The following is a 6,769-nucleotide window of genomic DNA, read 5'->3' on the forward strand; positions in this document are numbered from 1 at the left end:
GCCAAAAGTTGGAGATTGGCCTCAGGGTGGAGCCAAAGGGAAATTAATCTGTGTCGAAATCCCCCCCAAAAAATGTTGAATCCCTCGTGACGGTCATTTCAGCTCACCGGGCTCAGCAGTTAACTCTCATCAGTTTTATCTGAATCTCGACAGCCTCGGTTGTGCTAAGGCTTAGCTGCGCTTCAGAAGTAAATGCTAAGGTTACATGCAGACAGCTTTTTATGAACCCGTACGGCTGCTTCACACTTTTAGCGAGAACTTACACTGAAGCCTGAAAATGCCTTCAGCTGTCAGGGAGCCGTTTTTTTTTTTTTTTTTGTCGGATAAACGCTTTGATAAATGCGTCTTGTCTCTTTAATATCTCTGATCGTTTTAGGCCAGCTCAGGCAGTGCTGCCAATCAATTATCTGAACTTATTTATGACAGTGTGCAACGGAGCACTTTGAAGCTTCGGCTCTGTGATGCATCAGATCCATCGTTATACCTTTACAATACACAGCAGGATTTTTGACATTGGATGTATATATGCATGTGGATTTCACACCATTTTCCTTTGTCCACGCTGGTTTTGGCTGCAGGGTCGCATCAACATGAGCTACATGCCTGTACATTGTTCCTAAACATCCACTTTTTCCAGCTTTTCTGCCAGTCTGCTGCTTTCCTCCTCCCCCTACTGTCATGTTGTCTATATATAAGTGTGTGTGTGTGTTTTGCAGTGGCAGGCAGGCAGATGTCTGACAATATTCTGACGTTCAGTCCTGCTGTCTGCCTATGACTCAAGGATAGTCCACATGCACACAAACACACACTCAGGCGCGTACTTACGCACACACCGGTGCTTGTTCCCAGTCCCAATGGGCCTAATTGGCCCAGCATGCTTAGCACAGCACTATTATTCAGCACTTCTGACGAAAAAATACCCCATGTGTGTATGTGTGTGCGTGCTAGTGTATGTGTGTGTGCGGTAAAGCTTCCCAGTGACACTTAAAGAAGTCCCTGGAGAGCTTCATGTCGTCTCATGCTCTGACACATCTGTCGCTAGCTGAGGAAGGAACACCTTTCTGGGTTTCACACAAGTCCAGAAAATTTCACACACACACGGTACGGAAAACGGAAAGATATGCAGAGGGGAAAAAAAGGAAAAAAAAAAAGAAAAGTTTTTTTAACACCCATCACAAGCTCACACCGCACAGCCGTGATTATGTTTTCCTCAGACGACTTATCAAAAATACTTCTTCGCTCTCCTTTCCTTCCAGCCTCCAGATTGATTGCTTTGCCTTCCCTCAATAACAAACTAAACCCAGCGTGTTTGGCTCGGTGCCAGGCTACCGGAGCAGCGGCCCCCCGCTAGAAAGAAATCAGGACCGTGGCGTTGGCGTGTTCTCCCCCCCTCCCCTCCCCTCCCCTCGCACCCCTTCTGATCCCTCCCACGCCGACTCCCCTCCACCTTCTGTCTCTCCACCCCGATCATTACTCCAATCAGCCGCCCAGCGCTGTAGAATGATAATTCCCCCCTTTTCCTGTGGCGATTCATTGCGTTAGTCATCAGGCGGTTCGTGTAGAATGACGGCCTCACCTTGCGCGCCCCATCTTGTTTCGACATCTGCTCGGACGCCCGCTCGCCATCCAGGAGGGCATAAGCCATCAGTTATGTGCAAGCACAATGTTAAGAGTGTGTTTGTCGTCACATGTCTTGGAAAAAATAACTTATATATTTGTCTTTTGGCCCGATTTCTGGCCACTAGAGGGCAGAAACACATCAAAAGGAGCTGTCAGATAATCAGCCCTGCCCCAGTCACTCAGATAACCACTCTGTGCAGCCGTGGTGAGGAGAAAAGCCTCGCAGAAGATGGAGATGGATGAGCAGCAGCAGCAGCAGAAAACCACAAAATCTGAGGCTGCAGAGCTTTCTACAGAGGCAGCAGGTGGTTGAGTCAGAGTAGGCTATGGCGTCAGGAGCATGAATCCAAGGACCCAACCTGCTTTTTATTCCCAGTCCCAGCTGCTGGTGGTCGTGTGATGGTGTGCAGAAAGCTTTCTTGGCCAGCTGTAGACCTTTTTATACCAGTCCATTACAGTCTATCTGAGCATTGTGCATTCTACAGTTTACCATCTTCTAATGTCTTCTTGGTCATCAGTCCAACACCTTTGGGTTGAGTCGGACTATTCCACAGAAAATAGGCTACATGATGCAGTCATGTTCTGTTACTTCTTCATCCTTCCGCCTGCTTGTCCCAAACTTTTTCTGCTCGACATTTGGTGCCAGGCGGATACCACACTGCTTATTTAGCTGAAAATAGCCGTCTGTTGCCACTGGAAACAAGGTCTTATGAGAGAAGTGAGACTGACCCAGACAGTAAATGCTCCATACAACCAAAACAGAGCTAAAATGGGTTTTAAAAGCTGTGTAGAGTCGGTGGTGATGATTCTCTGTGGGTGTGTCAGAACGATCGCACCCTAAAATATGACATGAAGTCACCTCATTTAGCATTTATATCAATAAAATGTTGAATAATTTATCTTCAACGGCACTTAAGTATTTACTCATTACATATGTTGAAATAAACTACTATTAAAAAAAAATGTTTCTAATTCCTGCTGGGCCTACAGGGTCTTGGACAGGCCAGTGGGTGTTAAAGGAGAATTCCGGCCATTTTTGACTTCTAAATCGTTTTCCTGATGGTCAACCACAACAGACACTCAGAAAAAAATCAAATATCTATGGTACATGATTCGGATCCTTACGAGACGCCACTGAACTCATATAGTGTACAGTATAAACAGTATAAACTTTGTGTTTTTGCATGTAATCACTCACCTCAGATAGCCGAACTCTGAAACGTCCTGGAAAGACATTATTATCCGATAGATTTGAGTCATGTACCATATATATTTGATTGTTTTTTGAGTGTTTGTTGTGGTTGAAAGAATTGCCCCCATAGGTTAGCGCTGTCGTTATCCCTAGCGCCAGGTAGCCACGGTGTAACTCCGGTTTGCCTGCATCAATTTTAGTCGCGTTTTTGCTCCCCCCCCAACACTGGGTGACCATCAGGAAAACGATTTAGGGGTCAAAAATTGCTGGAATTTTCCTTTAAGGAGTTGGACTTTCTGCCTAACAGTTTCTACCAAGGACCACATTTTTTATGGGCCACAGCATCTCTAAAATGAAAACACGACCCAGCGACAAGATGTTCGGGGGATGTGTTGAAACAAGTCTGACCTGCAGCGGCTTCACCTCGCAAACCTACAGAACTCAGAGGATCTGCAGCGAACGTCTGGTGTAGAGAATACCTCAGGGAGAGAGCGAGAGGAATAAGTCACCTACTCGCTGTCGGCAGCACAACACAACAGCCTCTTACTGCATCCTCCATCCTCTAAAACACGTTGTTTCACCTGATAGATTGTCACTCCTTTCTGATTGGATACCACCGTCATATCCACCCAGGGAGGTGTGACCCAACCAGGCTGATCATCATTTCTCCTTGGTGAGGAAATGATGATGTATTACTTTATAAAAACCTTGTGTATTTTGGCTTTAATAACATGATTACATCCCCGGCTGGCTGTTGAATTGTGCTGAATTTCCTTTCACAGTCCAAGGCAGATTCTTTACACCAGCAAATAAACGTATTACGTGAGTTATACTGTATGCACTCAAGGGGACAAATGTGCATGTGTCTGCTCTTACAGAGGAGCAGGAGCATTAAAAAAAAAAAATAGTTCAGTCAACATGTTTGACAGCAGTTGGTGTGAAAATAAAAAATCTTAAAGTGCTGTCACAAGCACTAAATACCTGCTCTGTGCCACAGACACTCACTTTAAAACTTTGATGAAGTTTTTTCCTCTCCTCTGGTTTGGTCCTCCATCTGCACAGCACTTTGAGTTTTTCCTCCTCTATGTCGCCCCATACCTGCCGATTCATTATTCTTTTTTTATATATATAGTTTTTTTCCTTCCTCTTGCTTGTCGTTATGTTTTCTGTCTTAAAGCAGGCACAACCAAGCAAATACACCATGTTTGAATGTGTTCTGACACCTCGTCTTCACAGGGCCTGATTTCCCCCGAGGGGGGGAAATGGGCGTTTGGCATGTTTACATTTTTTGTTCCCATTTCTGTCGCATCGAAATGAAAAAAATAAAAGCTTCTTCCTCTTCTCCTTTCTCTTTCCCGCCGTGCTGCAAACTAGACGCTCACCGAGGGAAAACAGATGCTGACCCGTCTCTTACACCTAAAGACGATGGAAAATACTTGCGAGCAGACAAACAAGAATTGCCTTGGGAGACAACACAAACCCCAATTCGCCCACTGGAGTGAACAAGCCGCGCCGATGTGTGTTTACTCCACTGATTTCCTTTCATTGGAATCTGCTTATGATGCAAGCAAGTGTGTTTTTTTTTCTTACCTGTGCAGCATATGGATGCCTTTGGTGTTAAAACATGTCATCTAAAGGTTACGAGAAGTGAAAGATTAAAAACTTGTAGAAGTTGCTGGATGCGGCGTCTCTTCAGGGACGGATGTGGAGGTAATGGCTTCCAGTTTTACCTCCCATCTGACAAGTAAAACGGACAAGGGAGTAAAAAAAAAAAGCGGTACATCGGATTCGAACATCGGCTGCAGTCAATGGGCTGGGTGAGATTGAAGGTGAACAAGCCGACAAGAAGGAAAAGAAAAAAACTGACTTGTCTCAGCACGCAAATGTAATTTCAGTTTTCTGACAGGAAGCCACATTTCAAACTAAATCTCTCCTTATCCAATTATCCAAAACAGATCAATTTGGTCTTTTTATTTCCTAAACTTTCAATATGATATTAATACTTTTAACTGCCTGCTCCATTTTAGTCTTTGCTGCCATGAATATTTTGATTAAAATCAGTCACAGGTCAGAAGTTTTAAGTTGATATTTTTAGTTTTAAATGAAATGAAATGCTTGTAAACACTTTCTCAGGTCAAAGTTAAATAATGCTCAGCTGCAGCAGTGTGTGAAAAAGTATTTGTCAGTTTCAGGGTAAAGTCAAGTTCTTCAACATAAAGTTAACTTTACTCTGTAGCTCTCTCTCTCTCTCTGTGTCACATCTCTCACGTCCAATCATGTTATTATCTGGCTGGTTTTCTCTCCCTCTGTCATCCTTTCTCCCTCTCTCTCCAACCCATCATACATATTTCAATGAAATATCTTATATCCCCATCTCCATCTGAGCTGCTCTCCTTCCATCTGACAGGTACATGAATGTGTGAACATCGCGGTCGGACTTAGCCCGTGTCATCTGTACGGGTCTGACGGTGAAACTCCCAGTCTCAGCCATAGTATACACATGTATGGGTATATATATTTATGTATGTATGTATGTATGTATGTATGTATGTATGTATGTATGTATGTATGTGGTTGAAGCAGTGAAGTGAGGCGGACGAAGAGCCGGGCCGCTGCCTGTCAGTCTGATCACTGGTCCGGAAGCTTTGAAGTTACAGAACAGAGCTCATCTCAAGGACTTTAACCTCTGGAGACCTCTCTGTGTGTTTGTATGTGTGAAAATCAATACTTCAATACCCAGTCAATGCCAAAGTGCAGAAAGAGCGTTCGAGTTTGACGTCAAATGCTAAAGGAAGACGAAAAAAAAAGATAGCGATTATAAAAAACTCTTTATGTTTGAGGTGAATGATCAGGTTTTAGACGACAAAAACAGCAACATCGTTCCTACTTTCCTGTTTAACACTAAATCCTTTTACCTTTCACTTCAAATGAAACGAAAACCTTCCTGCAGCTTTCACCTGAGGATGTAACAAGATGTGGATATCGATCATTTTAAAGCTGCCATTGATGGCCAGTGGTAGGAGAAATTACCCAAATCCCTCATAATATAATATAGTACAATACAATATCATATTTGATATTATTTGAGTTGAGTCATGGTAAAAATGAAACATGTGTTTGACTGTCGGGGAAATCCTGGTGTCTCAGGTTTTTTGGGGAAAAAAGAAGCGATAGAAGCAAAAAGAAGAAGAATGGATGCCTCATATTTTTACTCCAGTACAGTGTAGTGTTTGTGTTGTATAAACGTATTGTTTTCATCCCATCATCCACCAGATTGGATCAGTGGAAGAAACACAATGATCAGTCAAACCTGTCGATTCAGACCCTGACTTTTCAATAACAGGCCGATATGAGACTGATATATTGACAAATGCTCCTTCCTTCCTCCTCCTCTCCCTCCAGGCCTTCTTTCCTTTCTCCCACCAGCGATAAAATGCCCCCCCACCCCCCCTTCTCTCTTTCTCTCTCTCTCTCATTAGCCCTTTATTCCTGCGGATTTATTTCATTCCTCCTCTGCCTCCTTCCCTCTCTCTGTCACCCCCTCTAATTTGAAGTGCAATAGTTTCCCTCTGGCATGAAAATATTGCGTCATTCATCATGTCTCTCTAATTCGTCTTAGATATCCTCCACCCTCCAACCCCCCCCCCCCCCAACCTTCCTCCTTCCTCCGATCAACCCAGCACCCCGCTGCACCACTTAGCTGTGATATTGCCCAGAGTCAACGAATACAAGGAGAGTCATATCCATCCGTGCAGTGATTCCTGATACATTTCAACAGACATACAGTTCAGGAATGTGCTATCACTCTCTCACCTCACACACACACACACACACACACACACACAGTGGCTGTATGCTCTGGCCGGGTGTCTGGCTGCTGGTCTCATTGCGAGGGGGTGTGGGCCCATTTTTGCGGCTCAATGCTCAGTGCTAAGCTGTTTGCCTCGGTGACTGGCC

The sequence above is a fragment of the Trachurus trachurus genome (assembly GCF_905171665.1).
Source record: "Trachurus trachurus genome assembly, chromosome: 23".
NCBI classification, from domain to species: Eukaryota; Metazoa; Chordata; class Actinopteri; order Carangiformes; family Carangidae; genus Trachurus; species Trachurus trachurus.